This window comes from Coptis chinensis, chromosome 8, assembly GCF_015680905.1.
Source record: "Coptis chinensis isolate HL-2020 chromosome 8, ASM1568090v1, whole genome shotgun sequence".
In the NCBI taxonomy this organism is placed as follows: domain Eukaryota; kingdom Viridiplantae; phylum Streptophyta; class Magnoliopsida; order Ranunculales; family Ranunculaceae; genus Coptis; species Coptis chinensis.
The window spans coordinates 14,154,263-14,179,599 of record NC_141463.1 but is presented as its reverse complement, the minus strand read 5'-3'; the positions used below and the strand labels follow the sequence as shown (position 1 = coordinate 14,179,599).

Below are 25,337 nucleotides of genomic sequence, written 5' to 3'. Positions count from 1 at the left end.
TCTTCCCACCCTTTTCTTCTAACACTTATCCACATTCCAAGTATTTTCCAAAACCATTCATTTACTCATGATCATTCACTTGGACACCTTCTTATTCAACTAAGTTGCGTCGTAGAAAGTTTTGGAGCTTGATTTTGTTTGGTGGTGCATTCCATGTTAACTATTTATGGAAAGATCCACAATTGTTTAGATTATTGATATATGGGAAACTGCATGTAAATACATATATATCACTTTTTAAGTCTAGGAATCGACTTTAAAAGACCCGTTTTTAAAACAAATTTTTACAAACCTGTTTTCAAAAATTTGTTTGGGGTGGGGTGTTTTGGTTTTTCCATGCTTGATCACTAAACTTCCTATTCTTATCCCCACCTCGCTCCTTTAAGAGTAGCTAGATTTCTCCTTGTTTGTTGTTTTGATGTTGTTTTTTTATTTTTTAGTAGATAGGATGTTACGTTGTTAAATTCCGTAGTTAACTTTGAATTTGGTAGTTAAATGCTGTTTGAATTTCAATTTTAATATAATGTTGTTCTTTTCAAATTGTGCATGGATTTTATTGTTAATCCCACCTTCCCGAATTGTTTGGGGGTGATATTATTTATTCTATCATGATTTGTAGAAGATCCTTCATTTTAGAGTTTGTTTTGGAGTGAAGGTTAAGAATATTGTCGTAATTGGCATACCTATAATTAGATGTGGTGGTAGGATGAAATCTAAGAGAGTTTAGAAGTTATTAGTCTAAATCCAGTATAAAAGATATTAGGGTTGTTATAGAATCAAGAATATGAGTTGTTTCCGTTTTCGGGTCGGGAATTTTATTGTTTCCGGAAATTGCCTTAAAGCTTTTTGGCAACCTACCGATTCGTTTTAACAATTCAAAACCTATAAAAACTTCATTCATTCTACACTCACAACCCACACTAAACCTAACTTCCATCTCTCACCTTACACCCCATCCGACCAAGTGGCGCTTAATAGGTTAGCAATCATAGATGATAAATGGCGTGAAGCATGGCAAATTATCATGGCATGGCAGGATGCGAAGGAACCTCACTTCTTTATAGAAGAGGAGGATGACGAGTAAACGTTGGAGTGGAGGTAAGTTTTTAGTTTCAGTTAGTGCCTGCTTATGTCCCAAACAATTTATTTCTTGTTAACCACATAATGGATGGAACTCTTCTAGAGTTGCGTCAGTTTTCTTTTCTATATTAGTATGTTATAACCTTGTTTTGCAGATGTTCCAGAATTTTACGCGTTTCCATGGTATTTTTCCTACCCTCTCTATTTAAATACTTTGAAGACAAAGCATGTTTCTTGTTTGGGGGTGGGCATAGAAACACGTGTAATTAAGGCATCTGTTAGGATATAGATATGTATAATATGCACTTGTTTTCTAGTTAAAAAGTATAAAATTCAAAAATATAAATAAAAAGTTTATGCTATACACTTAGGAATATTGGTATTGTTTATTTCTCTATGCTCTTAATAATCTAGAAGTCTCACGTAGCTTTTGCATTAGAATAGTTTTTAGAAACTTAGGTTAATATATAGGTAATAATTTTTGCATCTATCTATAAATATATTACATGAGTATCTATGATTGTTTGGCAGTAAGTTTCTGAAATCTAGGCTAGAGTACTTATTCTACAAATCCTGTGAGAATATAGCCTAAAGCCTTATATGAGTGAAACATTTGAGAAATGACACAAGGGAGAAGTATATTCCGAATAGAGAAATCACACGCCCACTTGCTTGACCACTATACCATGTCCTAAGAGAGAATTTAGGCCCTTTTTGGATCGATATAGCTAGAAATTCTGACCTAAGTATATTTTCCGCTAGTCCCCTAATCGAGCCTTTCATTAGCCCTTCCATAAACCACAATTTCTTTACCCTGTTACAAAAAAAAACAAAATAAATAAATAAATAAATATATATATATATATATATATATATATATATATATATATATATATATATATATATATATATATATATAAAGTCAACCTACCCATTTTAGAATAAGTCCGAGAATAGGATGAGTGAAGAAAAGAGAAGAGAAAAAAACATCGTAAAAAACGTAAATTAGTTAATTGCTTCAGAAAAGAAAAAGAAAAAGAAAAAGAAAAAGTTTCCATCCAAAGAAAAAGAAAAGAAAAATAAAAATAAAAATAAAATAAAAACTTCAAAAATAGAATAAAAGGAGTCGAAAAGCCAAAAGAAAAAGGCTAAGGATGGAAACAAAGTGTAGAAGCAAAAGAACAAGGTTTTCTCTAGTTACGTAATATGAAGGCCCTATTATCTCAGACTTGTCTTTTTGAATATCCATTTCCTTCCTTCTTAAACCATCTCTTAAACCTCGCAACACCTAATAAAGACCTCTAGCTCAATTAGGAATAGGTTAGTGTGATAGTAAGTGGCAGATGTGTTTGATCGACTCCGGCTTCCTTGTGTGTCATTGAGATTGTAAGGTAAAGTGTGCCCATCAAGCAAGACCGAGTAGCTTAAACTTGAGCGGAAAAATCGAGTGATTTTTGTCTTGACTTTTATGTGAGGACCTACTTAAGGGTTATTCGAAGTTTTCATAAACGGACCTGCTAAGCATTTCATAGCATTACTCATTGTATATATGTTTATTCGTAAATGATTGATTATTATGCATATATTAGCTTAGGTTTTCGACATGATTATTCTCAGATTCATTGCTAGTGAGATGTATAGATAATTGAGACATAAATAAGGAAACAATAATTTTATTTCTTAGTCGCCAGTAGTATAGATGAAGTTTGTGAGTACCTTCAATCAAAAACTCTCAAGAGGTTATAACTTCGTCCCACTAGGAATTCCTAGTGGTTTAAGGCCTTGTTGCATATGGTCAATGCAATCGCACTCAAAAACGAGAGTAGATAGAACTCCATTTTTGGTCACTTATTCTAATTTCTCATATTTGCTTGAGGACAAGTAAAATGTTGTTTGGGGTGGTTTTGATAAGAGCCAAAACTGTAGTTTTAACCCCTTAACAATCGTACTTTTTACCAATTATGTGAATAATAAGTAAGAGTTAATCTGATTCACGTGTTTTATGCATTTCGGGCTTCAAAGTCCATTATGTGCGAAATGTGCCACTTTAGCGAGATAAAGGAGCAAAGGTCGGTTGCTAAGGAGTTTTGTGATTAAAGGCCAATTTTCAAAAGGACAAAGCCTCTGTAAAGCCCGGTCAAAAGATGAAAAGTCAAAGTCCACGCGGGCAGAAATAGTGCACAAAGTCAGCAGAACTTCCGAAGATCATATCTTTAGACTCAGACCTCGGAATTAGGCCTACCTTATGTCAAAACGGCCGGCTCGGAAAGAGCTTTCCAATGGTCCAATCCTTGACCCAGTCAGAGGAGCAGAAGTGGACAAAACATCTATTGAAGCCAAATCCTGCTGAAGAGCCCTATTCAGACTGAAAGAATTGGGTTTTGGGCCCGATTTTCCGGCCCAAAACATGGCTCCAAGCCCATGCACAATTTTTGGATCTGAAAGTATAAAAACAAAAGCTTGACTCTTTGTTAAGGGTAGGTAGTTAGGTTAGGAAGCTAATGTTAATGGAGTTTAGGGTTAGAAAAAGATAGATCTAGATCTAGTTTTGAGTTTTATCCCATTAATTAATTAGTTTTCATACCTTGTTTTAATATAGATTATTGAATCATTGTTACTTTTCATTAGATTAATAAAGTTAGTTGTTTTTTATAATCTAGCTTCATTTTCCATTAAACATCTATTACAATTCATTGATTTAGTATTTGTTACTATTAGTTTAAATCAATTCTTACATGAGTAGTTTCCTTTTAAATTCGAACAAGCAAAGTTCAACCCTTTATGCCATGTCTTGTTTGATTTGCTTGGGAAATGATAGTATAATGATATTAGAAATTTCACATCACACATTACTCTCACATTGTTCTTTGTGTCGAGTAGTTGAATTCTAATTAAGTCTTGAGGGTTTAAGAGTGGAACGAATCCTGACTCTCTTATATTACTTCGTTATTAAGAGTAGGAATATTGATATAAGCACGTATTTACGTAAATTGATTATTTGTGTTTACGCATAGATAGTTAGAATACGTAAAATAACTTTTATCAAACAGTAAATGATCCAGTTGAGTGGTGGACATTCACGTGATGGATGAAGAAAAGGAGCATTCTCATTTGCTTTAAAAGGATGTCTTCACAGGCAAGACATAACTTTTGCTCCATAGTTTAGTTTTGTTCTGGAGTTAAAAAGTTTCCATGTATTATTAGTTTTAGGTAAGCTTGTAATATGTTTTCAATTCTATGTAGTTAATTAAAAATCTTTTCTAAGTCATAAGTAGAATTTCCTTTGTTATTGTATTTTCTTTACAATCAAGTTAAGTTGCTGTAATTTGTAAAATTTAGGGATAAGAAAATCGGTATTTACTTTTGTAAGTTTTAATAATTTGAATTCCAAACACCATATAGTAGTTCGATTAATTAACCACAAATCCTTCTCACAAATTCCCTAGGTAGAAATTCTAGTTAAGTAACTACAAACAAGTGCCTTAGACTTTAGGTGTGGGACGATTCCCTTACTCGAAGTGTATTCCAACGTACACGTGAGCAAGGTGTTTGAACAAGTGTACTTGAGTGAGTGTGAGATTCGGTTTCTTACACGTGAAAAAGTGCAAATATCAGTGAGCATCGTGTCTATAAGAAACAGTGTAGAGTCAAGTTTAGTTCAAGCAAGCACACAACTATGGGCATCCTGGATTATGTGCATACATACGGATGTGTGGGGACCCTCCAAAGGGGCTTCTAAATGAGGTAACTGTTATTATGTCTCATTCATTGATGATCGTAATGTGGATGTATATTATGGGAGAAGGTAGAGTCTTAAAGATTGTTAGTGGCTCTTTAGTTGTTATGAAAAGCCAAAGACATGGAACCTTGCATACTTTGATGGGTAATACAGTGCCAGACAATGTCGTGATGATTCTAAGCGCACTAATATGTGGCATATATGTCTAGGGAATATGAGTGAGAGTGGTTTGTCTAAGTTATACAAGCGAGGGTTATTGAAAGAATTGAATAAGCAAAGTATGAGATTCTGTGAGCATCGTGTCTATGGGAATTAGTGTAGAGTCAAGTTTAGTTCAAGCAAGCACACAACTACAAACATCCTGGATTATGTGCATACATACGGATGTGTGGGGATCCTCCAAAGTGGCTTCTAAATGAGGTAACCGTTATTATGTCTCATTCATTGATGATCGTAATGTGGGTGTATATGCAAGACACCTTATGAGGTGTTATCAGGAAAACCAGTTGATTATAGTATTTTGTGTGTGTTTGGATCTACAACTTACTACAATGTAATTATATAATTAAGGGAAAACAAGCTTGATCTAAGAGCTAAGAAAACAATATTCTTGGGCTTCGTAAATGGGTAGGGATACAGATTGTGGTGTTTTGAAGACAACAAGTATCTGGTCAGCAGGGATGTTATCTTTGTTGAGACTTCGGTGCTATCTTTTAGCAAGCTGGATAGAGTGGTGATTCTATGGAATCTCAAGCTACTAAGCTTGAGACGTCTGATGCAGTAGACGGTTGGTTGGTTCATGATGATGTATAAGATCATGGAACCCCAAAGCAACATGAAGAAGAGCATGAGTATCCACAACTTGATTTGGCTAGCACTAGGCAAAAGAGACAAGTTAACTAGTTAAGGAAGTGCACAAGTATGGAAACAATAAGCCGGTGAAACATTATGGTCTGCAGGTGGATTTAGTAGCATATGTACTAATATTAAGGGTGACGAGCCAGATAGTTTCAAGGAAGCTGTTAGAGATGCACATCACAGAGATTGGTTGGTTCGTAGTTATGCAAGAAGAGATGGAATCTCTTGATAAGAATCACACATGAGACCTTGTTTTGTTGCCTAAGGGCAAGAAGACTATTGATAGCAAATGGGCGTTCAGAAAGAAAGATATCATTCTTGAGTCGAGTGGTACTGGGTATAAGACAAGAGTGGTAGTAAAGAGTTTCTCACAAAAAGGAATTGACTACAATGAGGTTTTCTCACCGATGGTCAAGCATACTTCTATTTGTGTGTTATTGAGTTTGGTAGCTCACTTCGACTTGGAGTTAGAGCAACATGATGTGAAAACCGCTTTCTTGCATGGAGACTTGGAGGAAGAGATCTATATGAGACAACCGGAATATCTTGTCGTTGTTGAGAAAGAAGATCATGTGTGCAAGCTCAACAGGTCATTGTATGGTTTAAAGCAATCGCCCAGACAATAGTACAAGTGTTTTGACACGTTCATGATGAAGCATAAATATACCAAAAGTAAGCATGATTGTCATGTTTACTTTTGTAGGCTTCGTGGTGATGACTTTGTTTATCTCTTGTTTTATGTGGATGACATACTTATTGCTTCCAAAAACATAGTGGAGATAGAAAAGTTGAAATCTCAACTTAACATTGAGTTTGAGATGAAAGACTTAGGTGGAGCCAAGAATATATTGGGCATGGAGATTGAGAGAGATAAGAAGAAGCGAAGGCTAGTTGTATCGCAAAAGAAATACCTTCAGAAGTGATTTCTAGATTTGGTATAGAGAATGCAAAGTCAGTTTCTATTCCTTTGGCTGGCTGGGCCTTTTAGGTTTTCAGTTAGGTTATCTCCTAGCTAGGTGGAAGAGCAAAAACATATGACTCGAGTTCCTTATGCTGGTGCAATGGGCAGTTTGGTGTATGTTATGGTGTGCACACGCCCAAACATTTCACCGTCAGTCAGTGTTGTGAGTAGGTAAATGACAAATCCTGAGAAGCAGCATTGGGAGGCAATGAAATGGGTCTTGAGGTACTTAAAGCTAAGGATACCTTGGATGCGGGATTAGTTTATGGTGGAGATACATGTCATATCAGTGGTTATGTGGACTCATATTATGCAATTGATCTAGACAGATGAATATCTACTATTGGTTATGTGTTTATGATATATGGTGCACCGGTTAGTTGGAGGTCTATGCTACATGCTACAGTGGTACTATCTACTATAATGACAGAGTATATGGTAGTGGCAGAGACAGTGAAAAAGACTTTGTGGCTTCGAGGTCTTTTAGATGACATAGGTATTGAGCAGAACATTGTTGATTTGTATTGTGATAATCAGAGTGTTATTCATTTAGCAAAGAATCAAGTCCATCATGCCAGAACTAAGTATATTGATGTCCATTATCACTTTGTATGAGATGTGGTTCAGGATGGTGATGTAGCACTTGAGAAAGTGGGCACCAAGGACAACCCGACTGATATGTTGACAAAGGTTGTCCCCAGAGTTAAGTTCCAACATTGTTTAGACCATCAGAGTAAAATGTTAAAAGCGCACCTAAAGCGCGACACCTTCCTCAATGCCTTAAGCGCAGGCGGCGAGTAGCACGCTACCGATCGAAGTGATGCCAGCGTAGTAATAAAAAATAGATATATCAAATAAAAAATAAAATAAATATTAAATATGACATGAATTATTACTGATTTGCTTAGCCAAACTTTAAGATTAATTTTATGTGATTGTAAACATAAAACCATTGTAGTCATTTAAAAGAAAAATCTTAAGCAATAAGTAAATAACAAAATAAAACTCGTATCTCTCAATACAATTTAGCTCAACTTCAATAAACTAAAATAATGAACCGATAGAATTGAGTCAAATGAGTTTTTCATAAAATAGAATACGTGATTCAATTTTAGAATCCCGTAAAACTTCATTTAAAATTTAATCCATCTTTGTGTTTTCTCTCAATCCATACAACTTAACATAAACTAGTCAAAATTAAGTTTAAAGTGTACTCCACAATGAAACTTACTAAATTTGTACAATTTCTTATATCATACAACAATTGGATCGAGTGTAAATGTGTCACGTATAGTAAAAATTGTAAGAAAAAACGAAAAAACTGTAAAAGTTGAAAAGGCGCGCGCCTTGTGCGCCTCGCGCCTCGACAAAAAGCGCAAAAAAACGCAAAAAGCGCACGCCTTATATTACCTCTCGCGCCTTGGTCAAGGCGAGGCACTAAAAGTACGCCTTGCGCTTTAAGCGCGCGCCTTGACTACACTGGTTTAGACTTACTCCAAATCCTACATGTTTGATGATAACCCTTTGTGGGCATGGCCTTTTAGGGAGGTTGACGATGAGTTCGAGATATGGTTTAAAGACTAGTTTTTTGGTGGATAGTGTGGATGTGTTCGGCTTGGTTTTATGTGTTAAAATCTCACTGAGGTGGAGAATGTTGAGAAATGGGTTGATTTGGCACTAAGAATGACATAGTGGAAGTATGTCAAGATAATAATGTATCATTGACCCGTAAGTTAAGTTTGTACTTACTATATAAAGGATTATTGAGAGAGAGTGAAATAACTTTTTATTTGTGAGAGAAGATAACTTTTTATAGGGTTTATTTGAGAGAGAATTTGAGAGTGCATTCTTTGTGAGTATTGAGAGATTCACTCTTTATGAGTGACTGAGAGCTCCTCTTATAATTTTCTTGTTCATCTAGTGAAACCATCGATCTCACCATGTGTGGACATATGCATCAAAATCCGAACCACCTTAAATCACTGTAATGTGTGTTCTTTACTTTCTCTTTACTTGTTTTATGCTTTGCTAATTAATATTGTTATTTGGGTTGTACATGGTTATTGTTGAAACACTTGACCAAGCAGGTCACACACATTTGTAGTTTATCTTGTGTTGTTTGACCACGTTTCTGCATGTAGTCACGCAACATGTTCTTTCACCCCTGAGTCTCAAACGAGTCAGTCCCATTGGTGCAACAGTCAGGAAAAGCGTCATCGTTTGCCATGATGCAGATTTTCACATAAAACAATGTAAGAAACCCTAGACAATGTAAATCTGAAAAAGAAAATGTGAATGTGCAAAGGAGGGCATTGTGCAGGTGCCACAAGTTCAGTTGGTAAAGGACTGAGTTCTGACCAACCTGCACCCAGGGGCGGATGCAGGATTCAACAATAGGGGGGCTACTAACACTAATTCTCACTACTTTTTTTTTTTTTTTTTGGAGTGAATAGTTACCACTGTACTTTTGGGTTTTGAGCAAAGTTAGGGGGGGGCTACAGCCCGGGTCAGCCAACTCATAGATCCGCCCCTGCCTGCACCATTACACACGCGCTATAGAGAGAATGAGAGAGTACACTTTTAACTTGGGGACTTTTAAGCTTGTAATTGCAAATAATTACATTTGTGCACGATTAGGATAGTCAAACGACTAACAAAATCTTGGGTTAACGAGTATTACCCTCTATTAGATGAGCCAATTAGGATTTTCCCTCTTATATGGAAAATTAGGGTCGCCTTCCCAATACACATTCCCCAATACACATGAAAAAAATATCAAATTGGATTAACCGTGTTTTTTTTGTGTGCATTTGGGAGGTGACCCGAATTTCCCATCTAGGGGAAATCCTAATTGGCTCATCTAGTGGGGGGTTAATACTCGTTAACCCCAAAATCTTCAAAAACACATTTACTTGTTCTGAGATCTGAATTATATTTACATACATAATTACATTTGTGCACGATCCGGATACTCAGACAACTCACAAAATCTTCGAACATACATGTACTTTTTTAGGTAAAGAAACATACATGTACTTGTTATGAATTATACTTGCATACACTACTCCAATGTGAAGTCTTCGAGCCATACGAGCACCTCGTTCCTCTTCAAGAGCAACAAATACAAGAAAATTAAGCCAGATAATAATTTCAGATGACAGAAATTGGTTTCCAAAACTAGCTACAAAGAATCTACATTTGTTGAGACATGTAGTCCTAATTCGATCATTTGAGGCCTTGCATTATGCATATAAGATCCTGGGGTCGCTCCAAATTGGATTTGGACTTTTGGTTGGATGCTCAAAAGAACTGAGTTCTAGTTTACTCTACCTACTCACTTTGGTTGAGCTCATAAGTCCATGAATTCTTGGGTACAACTCTCTGGAAATTGCAACTTCTACATTTCTTGAGAACTATGACATTTAACCATTTTTTTCCCCGGAAGTTCCAAATTTGTTAAAATGTTGAAGTTGAACCTAATGGTGGAGCTGTAAGCACGAAAAACTCAGTACCAGAAGATGCCAGCTTCCCACACCAATTGTTGAGTTGGTTCCACCGTTAAAGACACACACGCAAACACATACAGACACATAGACAGTGTTCACACTATGCATCACGCACTGCTATCTGGCTGTATACTCTATTTTTGAGTCACATCTTTTGTTCAGGCATTTGACATCTATTCTTCCAGCTTTTGTCCACATCCACCAACACTAAAATAAATCAAGGAAAGAATCAGATCAACGTACCATTATGAAACTCCATGTCCTGCCTGGATCATTGTAACGAGCAAGCATGCATCCTTCTTTAGGCTTGAGACCATCTCTAATAAGTGCAGAGCGCAATTCCCTTTCTTTCTGCCGAACAACATCCTCAAGCGGTTTTCCACTGAATTTTGATACTGCAGCAATGCCTCCTTCCATCTTCCTTAAGCCAAGTGTATCTTGATTGGGATTTGGTAAACTGATCCACATGCATAACTAAAGGTTAAAAAGACAAACTATGTATGAAGCCGAAGAACTCTGTTATATTTTCTGACATTTATAATCCTTTTTGTCTCCCATTCGAATTAAATTACTGACAAAAATAAACCATTCCTTTTTTTTATTCAATCTGATTTCTCCTTACAACTACTTCTATTTTCTGACATGTCCCTCACATTAAAAACTTGGTATTGCAAAATGCAAATTCTAGTCTTTTGTCATGACTAAGCCACATTAGATGAAGTTGTATTGTTAGACCAAATCAATATAGAAAACCTCACCTGTTCATGTCTTTCTCCATTGGTAAAACTATTTGGATGGCTATTTTGGATTTTTCAGCATCAAATGCCTGGGTGAAGACTGGAGTGGTCATTGGGATTTTCTCTGCCGCCGAGTTCTTGCCAAATATATATCTAGATATACACAGATAACAATCGTAATTACCCTTGTAGCCATATGCGCATGAAACCATGAAACATCAACTGAACTAGGAAAGGAACTTACCCAGCAACATCATTAAATCCAGTTGACCCAGATAGCTTGTCTCCTGTTGTTCTACAACCATGAAGGGATGGTATTTCCGAACCTGTGATTTTTTGTAAATCTAGTAAAGGTTGATGATCTCTTTCAAATAGACTTTTGAGTCTTTGACACCAATACACCTCTGCACCATCTGATATAATCTCTACATTACCAATTTTATGAAAAAGATACTAGACCTTCATTCAACATAATGTTTAAGATGATATCATAGGGCAAGTTTGAGTAGTGTTGCTACAATCGTTTCGGAAAAGAGTGTACCTCATAATTTGCAGTTCTTTTCAGTATTTGATACTTTGGTGATTCCAATTCTGGAGTCTTGTAAAATCTCAGCTACAAGAAACCAGGACAACACAATTTAGAAGGCAAAAGGACTATAAAGGGACAACTTCAACATCTTAATGGAGTTATTTTGTAAATGTGAACCCTTAAAAACATTTTCGATAGTGTGGCTGCACATTAAGGGGAATTGTTATGTCTCGGTAACTTGCACAAGTAGATAACACAACAAGATGAAGGCAGAATGTTGTCAACTGTTCGGCATCACAAAATAAGGTGCGGAAATTTAGATTTTATGTATATCTGTTTTCTCTCTCCCTTTCTTGCTCCTATGCATATATCCTAAAGTTTGTGCCTGTAAGAGGTTTGCAGTCCATATTATTTTTCATTGAACCAAATGGCTCTAAATGTCAGTACCTGCCGCACAACATCCAACAAACCTTCCAGAGAAAAATAATCATTTTTCTCAATGGAATCCCAGAAATCCTACAACAGAATAAGAGAAGTCCAGTGTTATATATTCTCCATCAAATTCAAAGATGCAACACATTATGTATGCATGAAAATAGAAGTGTACACTTTCAACTATAATCTTACAACATGGCTGCAGAACTTTTGAGTCTTTGGGTTGATGCCCATGACTGAGGTTCCGGTGAAGACCAACTCTGGTTTCCATGGTAGAAGGACGAACTTCATCACCATTGTCCACCTCGTTGTAATTTCATAAGGTCCTGTCTATACATCAATTAATTACAGTTGATTGTAAGCATGTAAGTAAAGAACATACGTAACTCGTTATGATAACTAAATTAAAGTTTATATGAAGAAAACAGACTCTGTGTTCCGAAAATTGAGCTATCCATGGAGCTTATGAAAACATCTTTTATCAAGAATATGATGTCATTATGTACAATATAATTAGCTATATCCATGAAGCAAATGGAAGCAACGGTTATAAGTGTTTTCAGTATTCTCGTAACCTTCTTGATCTTCAAGAGCTTGATAATCACTGTCTATAATATAAGAAACATGATACCAAATGCATGAACACAATTCTAAGTGGGGCAACATAATATTTACCCTGTAGTAAACAAAATTCAACAATTGAAGTGACACAAATGATTGCAAGAAAGGAACAATTCTTATTCTGAACTGTTCAGCATAAAAGTTTTTTCTTTTTCTTGTTTTTCAATCAACCAATTATGAGATTTACGGCTCTATGTAAGGCATCTTCACTGACATATCTGTTATATACTTCTTGCTAGACCATGTTACTATACACCAAGTAAATGATCATAAATACTCTTCTACATTATGTAACTAACGAAATCCTAATAACGTTATTTTCTTACAGAATAATGAAGACTAAGAGAACAAGATGGCACTAGAAATTGAAAGCATGTACCTCTTCCACATAATGCAACTGCATATTGTTTTGACATAATAGCCTAAGGGTATCAAAGTAGAGCACCAACCCCCGTAAAGAAGTAACTCTAGTAACAGGATCGCTAAACTTGACACACTTATCATACAGTATTGAAATAATTCCTCGCTCTTCAAGTACACGAGGAATAAATTGAAGCAGATTATATGAAATCACATTTGCATCAATTATAGCCATTTCTTGTTTTTTTTCTTTGTTATGCAGTCTTAAATTGCATCTTAATCTAGAACTGGTTCTTCTTAAAGTGATGTTGGATTTGTCAGTTCTCAACGGAACGCAAGGAAATGTAATGGTTTTTGTTTTGAATGAACATTGGGAAGAAACAATGGACACCATGTTCTGTTGAGAAAATGAAACAGTGAAATTAACTCATAAGAATATCTGTAACATACCAGTATCATTGCCACTATAAATGTCTGTATCACATGTTATTAATCAATTAGGTGTAGGTGTTTAACTATTAAACAAGAAAGATGAAAACTGCAAGACCAGGTAAGAGCATTTTTTCAAAATGCAACAACTCAAAATAAACTAAAGTCAACAGGCTACATCACAATAAAGACAAATAGAGGATGCATTTTTTTTCACGATGAAAGTTATAGAAAACGTCCATACCGTTTGTTAGATGCAAGCCCTCGTTCGAGGCTTTTGTGCCCAACTAAGCGAGACGCTAGAAATACTCCTTTTACAATTAGATATCGCACAAGCGATTATATTATTTCATTTTTCACATTGATCACACTGCAAATTGCATTCATGCTTTGTTTTTTTCTGTAAGGATATATCTGTACACCTTATTCAATCCAATCTATAAATAGCTGAAATTATACTAAAACTAATAACCTATATATGACACTTAAATTTAAGCTTTAAAATAATTAACAAAGTATCTTATGATGTGTTGCAAACATCTTGATACTTAGTTTTGCCAAAATTTCAACGTTGAAACAATTGCCCCTAAGAAAGAAAATGAGTGACGATGACATATGATTGTGAGATTGTACCTGACTTCCTGTCCCAGTCAAAAGGATTGAAAAGTTTCTATACCTACTAAGCCGAAAAAAGGGGACCGTGACTTGTTTCTATCCATTCATAATATAACCCCCACCGTGCCACCACTTCTGCAGCATGCCATGGTGACCACCACCTCTTAGTTTACGCTTCACATAGATTTTAGACACTCTTCAGACCTCAGAGCGATAAAAACATGTGAGGATACATCATTGGCCAGTACTTTTGCATTCACCATATCAAAGTTTAGATGAAATCGTACGACAAAAAGTGCATTCTCATGGGGCGGTTTTTTGTGAGAAATCCTTATTCAACTCTTGTCTATTTTATAGTACAGATGTCATTCATTTTTAAACTCTCACAACATTATTTAATCCTCGACTCATCTTATATATAATGGGAAAACTTGCCCCGTTTATTAGTCCCCGTATTCTCCATTTTACACCAAACTTTTAAATCGCAAGGGTACCCGAAAGTTTCACCCACGAAATTTTCCCCAGTTCATGTTCGAAGGGTAAATTTGCCATTACCTCCTGTATTCCCGTTAATTCTAAAACAGAAACACCGTTTCGCGGTTTCCCAATTAAACCGTTCGTTTGTCTTCTCCGTTCTTTCGCTCCCTCCCGATTTTAAGACAAATATAACTCTGTCATTCCACTCAAAACAACTCTGTCATTCCTCTGCTGATTGAATTTATAAATTGAAATCTACTCTTTGTTTATTTCTTCAAATTTAAGGTATAATCATTCAATACTTTTTTACCCAACTTCCACCTCGAACAGAAAGGTATGGTCTTCTAATCTGTTGCCCAAAGTTTTCAGTTAACCAACCGTTTCGATAATTTCCCAAAGAAAAAAAACATATTCAGCAACATCTCTTCTTCATCTTTAAAATCCCTCTCCACATGGAAGAGGTTAGATTATTATTTTTTAAATTTACTTTTCGAAAGGTCAAGTTTGGTTTCCAATTTGTTTGCGCTGGCACCATTTTACAAGAGTAACGATGCTTTCTTTAAGACATCAACTTTCTTTATCTGCTCTTCATCGATTGGGTATGTTTATTGTCTGCTCTTCATATTCTTCATCTTTCAGCCTCGTTTTCTTGCTTCACTTTGCATAACTTGGAGAGGTTCAACAATAAGTCACTGCAATGTCTCAGACACGGGAAGTGCTTTTACCACACTTAACTTGGAGAAGGCAAGAAAATACGGGAATGGTTTGGGCAGTGGAAAGCTTAAGTTTATGATATGCATAACGTGGTTGTGAGCATCAAGTCTAGACGGGTAGCTATCACAGACGATGGGTTTTTCTCGTCTTGCAATGAGACGGAGAGTGATTATGGTTATCTGTTGACAGAGGATGAGAAGAGTCAATTGGAGCTTGCCCTTAAGATAGATTCTCTTGAGTCGATTACCGAGAGAATGGGATTTCGATGGGTTTATTACTCATCGGCATAGTGTTTATTTGGTGGATGGAGAAAACCGAAGCCAAGCCGCGAGACACAAAAATTTTGCTTCCTCCTAGAAGTTCACTTTGTGTGGAGGAGAAGGTCAGTGATCTCCTTGGGGATTCGCCTCCCACAAACAGACTTGGTAGGCACTCAGTATATATTGCTGCGAAGGGGGATGAACTCCGTAGAGGAAGGGATACAAGAAAACCATCTTTGAGTTCTAAGAGTAGTCATCGGCGCAAAGAAAGTCATTGTGAGAGCGAGTACAAATATGGATTGAGATCTATTCTCTGGCTTTCACCCAATTTCCCGCTTCAGACAGAAGAACTCCTTCCTTTGCTTGATTTTCTCGCAAACAAGGTCAAGGCAATCCGTCGTCTAAGACAACTTCTTACTACAAATCTTCCGCCAGAAACTTTTCCTGTTAAGGTTGCTATTCCGGTGGTTCCTAATCTATGAATTGTTGATTTTGTTTATAGAATTAGTTGTTTAGTGTAGTTATTGGTTGTTATCTATTAGTTTACTTAATAATATCGACATGCATATGGTTGGCCTCTATACCGAAAATATGGACATCCATATGAGGTATTTCTTAGACCATGCTCACCTTAAAGTCACGTTGTTGACTGACTTGCAATTTGATTAAGTGTTATTGTTTAACCAGGCATTCAGGTTAATCGTGAATCATCCTGACTCCATTTTGAACTGACTTACTCACGAGATTAAGGAAGTTGGTCAAGATGGAAAGGAGGTAACTACAATTCGCGCCCCTCATTATTTGGTAGTATAAGGTATTCTGTTTCTGTTTAACTTATCAATTTGTCACTACACATGTCACTAAGTTTGGTACCGGTGGTCGGATGAGATTAAAGATGCTCTTTTAATCAACATTAGGAGGCGATGACCCTATAGCCACTGAAAATACAAAACGGATAAATGAAATGAAATGTTTTCGGATGGAAGTGGTTCTTCACATCAAGGTCATGATCTCATCTTTGTTGACTTCAATTCGTTTCGTTTTTTTTCTAATATGATTTGTTTAGCTTATTTGCCCAAATTTAAGTTCTTTGAAGCACATATTACGTCCATTCTTCTCCATTTTACAGGCTGCCATGCGAAAACTTAAGTTTCTTTGGAAATGAGGATTTTCCCCGTTAAGATGAAATTGGTGGCTCCCCCAATCGTATGCCCTTACAACACGACTCGACAAGGTATGCACTACTATTGGCCTTGAATTTTTATGTTAATGCCATACACTGTTTACCGGTTTCCTTGATGAGGTGTTTTATACTTTCATGTACGGTTGGATTTGTAAACAATGTATATTTTGATCAAATGAGAAATGTTACTTACTTATAGTGTTTTGTTATTGAAAATTTTGTATTAAGTAACTAAAAACTAATATTATTTGTGCTAATTAAAGTCATTTATATATTACACATCCTTAACAAATTTGATGTTATCCTTTCATTTTTTAAATTAAGTTAATTATTTGTGTCTTATATGGTTGATTGGTTGAGTGTTTCAAACATTTCTCCTTGAAGCTGTGGGTAGTGGTTTAGTAATTAATAATTTGGTTTTTTCTCATTTAGTCTTGCGGATTCTTATTGTCCATTCTGTCCCTATTGTCAACATATGCATCTCTTAAGGCAGGTACATCTCCCATCAGTGCATGTATTATGCTAACATCACAGTTGACGATTTCTTTACTCGGTTTTTTTTTTGGGTATGCAGGATGTACCTAAGCGCAACATTTCTAAATGGAAATGTTTTTAAAGTATGGGCATGATCTTTGGTTAAACCTGCATTGTTTGATGTTGTTCTTGCTGTCATTGTTGTGACTAGCTCCGGCTTTTAATTAATTGGCTAGATTGAGTAGTTTATTTATTTGTCAACGAGCTATGTCATACCATTGCAGCGACCCAATCGTCTGTGCTAAGCATTTTGTGCATGTCTTTAGCCAGTCTTTGTATTTTTCAAGAGTTCTAGAGAAGTTGTTGTGTCTTTATTGCTTTTTAACTATTATAAGAAAACAAGTCAAAAGAAAAGAATGGTGTCTGTCACTACTTGGTTTTAACAATGTGCAACTCTTGGATATTCTAAATTGTTAACTCTTCTCTTCGTCATGCTTCCTTATCCGTTTTCTATTGGACTCTATTATCCGCATAGGTTTTAGGAGATCTATTATCCCACCTATTAGCCGGATTTTAAAATCTTTGATCAATGGCTAAAGTATAAAGTTTAATCATGTGGACAAATAATGGAATTGTGGCGGTCATTCTTAAATTTCATTATGGGTAATAGGTATTGACACGCTTTCTGAGTGATTTTCAATTGATCTTCTATGTTTTCTTTGTTCATTTTATGGATTTAAAACATTTATTTGCTCTTTAACTTTGATCTTAACTTTCATATATCATTCGTGTTTTACGATGCCTTTGTGAGAGAAGGGGGTGGCCCCTCGCTTGCTTTCATGCTCATGGGTCTATTGTTATACGTAAAGCGATAGTTGGGAGCAAACGATTCTAGAAATGGTATACAAGCAAGCTCCTCGAACTGCTTCATCTTCTCTCCTCTTAATCCACAAATCGTACCAACATTTCAACCTCATAAGACAATCCGTAATGAAACGTAAAAAACCATCTCGTTGCGAATTCTTAGACAAGACACATTGCAATATCTTCGTCTTTGCGCTTCTATCCGAGCTTCTTAGTACCGTAAGCGTTCGCTTCATGTCCGGGTCGATGGTCGCAAAATTGGTTTGTCGCAAAGACGGCCGGATCAAGGCGACATGGGAGCGTTCTCATTGTTGAAGTCCACCTTTGCGTTCTTATTCGGTTTAAGTTTAGATGGGATCTTACATCAATCCTATTAATCATCGCAAGGATCTACAATCTGAGGCCTCAAAACAAAATAGTTGTACATTTTTTTATGCTAATCGCCTATATTGAAGTTTATTTATTGATTTCTCGACATGCCCCCTCGTGATCTCTTTAGGAACCACCAAGAAAAGTAATTCCTCTCGTAGTACAAAATAAGAAGCGAAAAAACAAGCAACACATGTACTTTCTCAAGAGATTAACACACTCCATCATAAAGAAGCCGCCGGAAAAAGCGGGATGAACTACATCGACTCGAGGAGAAAATGTTACTACCCAATCACAATCCAAAACAGAAGAATGACTTCGAGGAGAAAATGTTCTTGAACCTACATAAGAAGTAGATCGATGGGGTCATGATTCTGACGATGTTGCCTTCACAAGAATATTCCAAATAGAAACTAAAAGTCAAGAAGAGATAGGCAGCCAGAATCAAATACCATCTCTTCTTCTAGTGGAACAAGTACTCAAATTTTATCTACCGAATAGCTGTTGGTAAATAGAAGCTTAAAGTCATCCCACAAAACAAGCCACCAACAAGAAGAAGAGATACGTTTCAATTCATACCGAGTAGGCTTTCTATTATGTCCAAGGTCGACGACTTTATGAAGCAATAAATCAACTCCAAAAGAGGATATTTTGTGATATAAAGAACTACGTTATGAATTCTGTTTCAACCGAAAGCTTTTAACAGATGAATGCATTTATGAGTTTTGTAACCTATCAAAAACGATATGTAACATATCAAAAAGTGAGATGCTAAAGTCCTATTATTATGGAATTTTTCTCTAAGCTTTTGAATGCAATTTGTCTTTTTTTGTAATAATGGAATATTTGTTGTTACAATGGGAATGACTCATAGAAGCAGATCACAAACGAAATTATTTTTCATTTATATAGGTCGTGTGGTAGCATGGTTGGAATACGGACACTTTAGCCACCGTTTAGTTTAGTTCACGTATCCTTGGTTTTACCCAAACTTTTAAATCACAAGGGTACCCAAAAGGCTTTGTTTGTCCTTCAACAAACAACAAAACCAAAAAAAAAACCGGTTACTTCTCTTTTCAAAATAATAGCCAAAAAGACACCGCTTTCAAACCATTCCCCATCTCTTCTCCATCTCTGTTTCCTTCTACCATCTCTTGCCTTTTCCATCTCTTCTCCATCTCTGTTTACAAACTCCAATTTTTTTTTCTTCTCCTTTATATGATTTTTATACTCTCTTCACGAACTCCTCCGAACTCCGATATTTTATCTCCATCTTTCTTTTTGAGGATTTGCATAGACGCACTGGCAATGGATGAGGTTAGTTTTCTCTCATTTCGTTTTTCCATGGATAGTAAGCCTTTTCAAAAACAAACACATGGCGGGTAGTTCTCTTTCATCACACGTAAATATTAATGGAGTTTTTTATTGGTTGGCTGCTGGATTATCCTGTTACCAAATACAGTGATTATGTGCAATGGTTGTTATGGAATGTGCTTCGGCCAATCATAATGATATTTGCATTATATTTCGTCAAGTAGAAATGAATTTAGGGTGTTGTCCTTTGAATGCTTGGCCTCAATAATAGACCATCTCCTTTCGTTGCTTTCATGCATTTACTCAAATAGTAACTTCTGTGATTAGTCATTTTTTGGTTTTGTTTTGAATTTATGATGAGTGTTTTTAGATTTGTTCAAAATATTGAAAAAAAAAATGAAACACAATGGGCTACTGATGGAGTTAGGCGTTGGTGTTTTCTGGACTTACAGGTTACAAAATGCAACTCCTGTTAGCTACACAGAAGTGCGTGAAAAGAGAACCAAGAAGGAGGATGATTTATTAGGACCTTTAGTTGGAGAAGGTTTGCGGCCTGAGATTTATACTGAAGAACATGAGAATCTACTTGGTACTTGTGGGTCGACTTGGGATCTGTTTGTTGATAGTTATACAAAGGATGGAGTACGCATTTATGAGGTCAAACACCTGTTATCGCCAACTTTCAATGCACTTTATGCTGCTGATGTTGTAGTTTGAGATTGGAGCATGTAAACGGTAATAGGATTGAATCCTGGAAATGGCTTGGACTATGTCGTTATTATTATTGTCCTAAACTTACTATTGTTTTATTATTTATGGTTATTAGATATTTTGTTCTTGGAATTTATTCTGTAATGCAGCAGTGATGCTACTAATGTCTACTACATTTGCTCTGCCATGTAATAGTAATGTGATAGAATTTACATAAATAGTTGTTCGATAACAAAAAAAAACACTACTAGATTTGCTCTGCCATGTAATAGTGTTTGTTATGATAATGGTAAACAAACACTTTCTTTGAAGGCCCCTCATGATTCAGGTGCAGCTACTGCCTACCATGTAGTATAACCATTGTTGCTTAATACGACGATGCATTTCAGCTGTGCTTTAGATTCTCCCTTTGGCCAAATCCTTTAACTAAGATAATATTGGGGAAATGAGTCCCTTCGCTTTGCGTTACAGCTCGTTTCTATCTAGATTCTTTGACTGCACACATCTGCAAATTTTGTTCAAAATCATTGTTTGAGTTAATATCATGTTTTTTATTGTTTCATTTTATTATCATGCAGTCTATCTCTGCTCTTACTTCTGTGCACCTCCATACAAATGGATTGAAAAAATTCAATCCTCCATCATTTTAATCATTCAATCTTACCACATAGCCATCTTATCGAAAGCTATTATTTATACATTCAATTCAGTCCACATATTATATCCGACTTAAATGTAAACGTTTCTAAATTTTAAAAAAAAAAATGGGTTTTTTTTGTTAGCTACATTTTCTACCTCTATCCAACCTACTTACTTACTTAATCAAACCAAAATATTCAACGACAAAAAAACATTTGCTAATGGATTCGCTATATCATTTTGAAGACAATAATAAGAAAAAGATTATTCTTCTTGCATTTTTCTTTAGATATTTTATTCTTCAGTTAAGAATACACATTATGTTGCACAACATGATGTAGTATTTTATATCTTACAGGTAGTACACTCATATGAATCCAACAATGCTCTTCCATCACATATAAAATCGCCAAGAAAATTACACAACTAGCAGCACAAAGGTGAATTTCCTCAACATAATATCTATTTTTTAGGTAAATAAGTTTGTGGCATATACAATACTAATTACATACTAACTAAATTACAGATAGTTAAATACATCTTCAAATATATTTATTCGCAGCATGGCAGAAGCAAAAAAAATCGTGATCAAACAAAAAAAAAAAACTAACGATTTCAAATGTTTTTTTTTTCCCTTAATTAAAGTTTCATTCGGACAAAATTTAATATGTAATATTTTACATTATACATAATTCTTTTCCTTTCATTTTTCCTCCCCATTTTTCATTGCTAGCACGCAACGACGCGTCTGCGTTCCTAAGTGTACCTATAATCTATTTGTACAATAGTAGTATAGTGCATAGTATAAAATATCCCAATATATCGCGATATTTTGAAATATCTATTTATATTTCAGAAAAAGATAAATAAATATCACGATATGTTTAGAGATATATACGACTGCAAATATCAGTGATATTTTGATAATATTTGCGATATTTGTAATATTTGGGGATATTTTACGATATTTGGAGATATTTAGCGATATTTTATATATATAATAATTTTATTTAATATTTACCATTATATTTTAAATAAATATAAATAATGTATCATGATATATCAAGAAATATCTTTAATATCTACGATATTTATCGATATTTTGGATATATCCACGATATTTGCATGTGAAACAATATCAAATATCTCCAAAGAGGAGGATATATCCACGATACATATCCAGAAATTGAATATCGATAAATACCTATATCCTGATATTTTGTACTATGGTATATTGCACGACAAACTTTAAGAGAGACATAGAATGCTCTTCTACACCAGAAGTGTTTTGAAAAAGACTGGAGAATTAACAAGTTACAGTCACCCACTAGAATGGTAGTGGTTAAAAAAATAGTAATAATACCTGTTTCACGTGGTGCAACACAAAATCTGGGTTGAACACTTGAACAGTTTCTTCAAAAGATTAATGTTGAAGAGATACCCACTTATCGTATCATGTTTAGTTATTGGGTCCAGAAACTTGACTTGATCATCTTACATGGTTCGATCAATCCCTTGATCATCAAATAAATGTGGAAGGTCTTCATACAAGAAATCTACCATTTGCTTCAGTTCAACCTTTGAACTTTGTTGCCTTTGGTCCACTACACTCAACTTAACACCCCAGTCGAATTTTTGGTTAGTTTTATAGACTACACTTCCTTTTCTGAAGGGACGGAAAGAAGCTCCGGTAGGCTTTTGGGGCAGTGAACGTTTGGAACTGACACATAGGTGGGAAATGGACCGCAAGTTCTGGTCGTCTGGCCATTTTGGTGTTTGTATTTGCGCTATTGGTGAAAGTATGGTTGGACTTCAGAGTTTATATATAAACCTTAGCCAGATATGAATGGCTCGTGTTTATTTATTTTAAATGTGGATCCTGTAGTCCCAGGGATGTGTTCTATTTGTTCTAAGATATTTTGAGCTCACTGTGATTTGTCAGATTCAATGCCTCAAAATTTCAAAATACTACTTCGGGGAATTTGGATGCCTATGATATGACCGCAAGTGGGGAATTTCATCCCGATGGCAGCACACTATCATCCATAGCAATATGGGTATAAAAATTACTTTCCAATCGGATTGCTCCCTCCAGGACTCAGCCATGACCTTTAAATGACACCAAACTCCCATAAATCGAATAAGGATATATTCTATGCTTCTCGGCACATCAAATCGTGCAAAACAAAATTGGAAGTTCATCTGGCCGTGTGAAGTCGCACACAAAATATGACCACTTTGTCCAATCTCATCATGTGTGCGTGTGTGTGGTTGGCATCTTCGGATCAACTTTTCTGTTGCTGTAGAAAAATTGGGTGCTGTTATGTAGCTGTCATGAGTGACTAAGTATTACTTTTGTTAGTAAGGGTAACCTAGTAATTGTAATAACCAAATCTATTAGGATTAGGATTAGGATGTGAACACGTGTAGGGCAAGGAGGGAAGTAAATCTCTTAGGTCATGTGTAATAAGAGCAGAGAAAAGGAGTGAAGGTGGCTAAGTAGAAAATAGTTAAGAACTGAGGCTCTGCTGTATTCTTTGAATCAGAGAGATTGTTTGCTTATTATTCATTTCAAGTTACTGTTCCATTTCATTTGATATTTAGAACTCAGTAGTTTATTACAATTGGTATCAAGAGCGTTCGATTCTGGTGATTATGACGTTGCTAGAGGTAGAGAAATTAGCCAAAGGAACCCAAAACCAGCTGACCGAGATGCAAGGTTTAGTGAATCAAGTGAATGACAAAGGTTGATCGAGAGACCCAATCAAGAGAAGTGACCTATAGAGAAGAAGATGGATGCTAGATTTGAACTTGCGGACGAAAAGTTTGAAGCCGATTCGAACAAGCTGTTTAAGTGGTTGGATGAAAAGGAATTAGAAATACAACAAAGAAATGAGCTACCATCTAGTTCCACTATTGAAGCAGAGAACTCCACCTATCATTCACGTCAGCATTTTCAAGTCAACCGGAGGGATCCCGGTAAACTTCTCAAGACCCCAAAACTAGATTTCCCTCGTTTTGATGGCTCCAACCCGAGAGTTTGGGCCAGGAAATGTAGTTATTTTTCCGATTACACACGATGGACGACATTCAAAAAATTCAAATAGCATCTTTGTACTTTGAGGGTAAGGCAGATTCATGGTTCCTTACCTACCAAGAAGGAAAGACACTACTAGATTGGGAGGCGTTAGTAGAAGTCATTTGTGCTAGATTTGAAACGGTCGGGCAGGAAAATTATGTAGGAAGTTTCAACAAACTCGTTCAACTGGGTACTGTGGATGAGTATTTTGAACAATTTGAAGAACTCCAAGCCCTTATGGTGACCAAGAATAAACAAATGACGGAGGAATACTTTGTGCTTAGTTTTTGAGTGGGTTGAAAGAAGAACTAAAAGCTTCCATTCCAAATGTTTAAACCAACTCACCTTAGCGATGCTTTATACCTTGCCCGAATGCAGAGAGGCGACTATAGATGCCCAAGGAAAGCAAACCTCCAAACAAATACGTAAACCATTCCAAAACACGACAACTTCCTACTTCCACACCCCACCATTTCCAAATAAAAGACAACTCCTACAAACCCTACCCCAACTGCTCCACCTATTGCTAAGTTCACCAACAACCCCACCAATAACAACCAAAACCAAGCACCTACCAACTTACCCCCATCAAAAGACTCACACCCACCAAATGAAATTCGAGGCGAGAGAAGGGACTATGTTATAATTGTGATGAAACATACAAACCAGTCACAAGTGTAAGACTCAATACTTGTATATGCTCGTAGGGAAACGTAAGATGACAAAGGAACTAGAGGAAGCTACTAGTGAAGAGGAACAACTTACACAAAGAGAAATGACACGGACATGGAAATTTCTCTACATGCCTTGACTGAATGTGGGCGAGAACACAATACGTATTCGTGGTATGATAAAAAGAGGCCTATTACTATACTAATATATATCGGCAAGACAATACGACTTCCTAGATTCTGAAGTGGCTAGGCAAGCAGGGTGTAAGACAGATCCCACAGCTCACATGTTAGTCACAGTTGCTAATGGGGAGAAGACTATTAGTAAAGCGATATGCAACCATTTAAAATGGGACATGCAAGGTCACACTTTTGAGGAGGACATACGGATATTACCTTTGGGTGGTTGTGATATGGTACTAGGTGGTGATTGGCTCAAACAATGAGGTGATGTGATAATCAATCTTCAGAAACTTCAGTTAACCTTTAAAAGAGATGGTAAAAAGATAGTGCTCAAAGGGGGACCTGAAACGGCTTCTCTTAAAATGATCACTGCAAAGGCATTGTCCAAATTTTTGCGGAAAAATACCCATGCACTGGTGGGACAAATTTTCTCTATTACAGCCATCGAAGTGGAGTCAAACATGCCAGTGGCAGTAACATCCCTAATCCAGGAATTTGAAGATGTTTTTCAAGAACCAACTAGTCTTCC

At 36.0% G+C, this 25,337-nt stretch overlaps 2 pseudogenes across 1 annotated transcript; one reads left to right on the top strand and one right to left on the bottom strand.

Annotated features, from left to right (window-relative positions):
- Positions 1–9,550: 9,550 nt before the first annotated feature.
- On the bottom strand, positions 9,551–23,463 carry LOC147480099 (uncharacterized; annotated as a pseudogene). The gene is made up of 9 exons (XR_015205422.1): positions 23,456–23,463; positions 22,239–22,685; positions 12,038–12,175; positions 11,858–11,926; positions 11,423–11,494; positions 11,126–11,207; positions 10,903–11,034; positions 10,388–10,601; positions 9,551–9,744 (listed from the first exon to the last, which is right to left on the bottom strand). The product of XR_015205422.1 is annotated as an uncharacterized LOC147480099 (transcript).
- Positions 14,898–15,803, top strand: LOC147480100 (uncharacterized; annotated as a pseudogene).
- Positions 23,464–25,337: the final 1,874 nt, after the last annotated feature.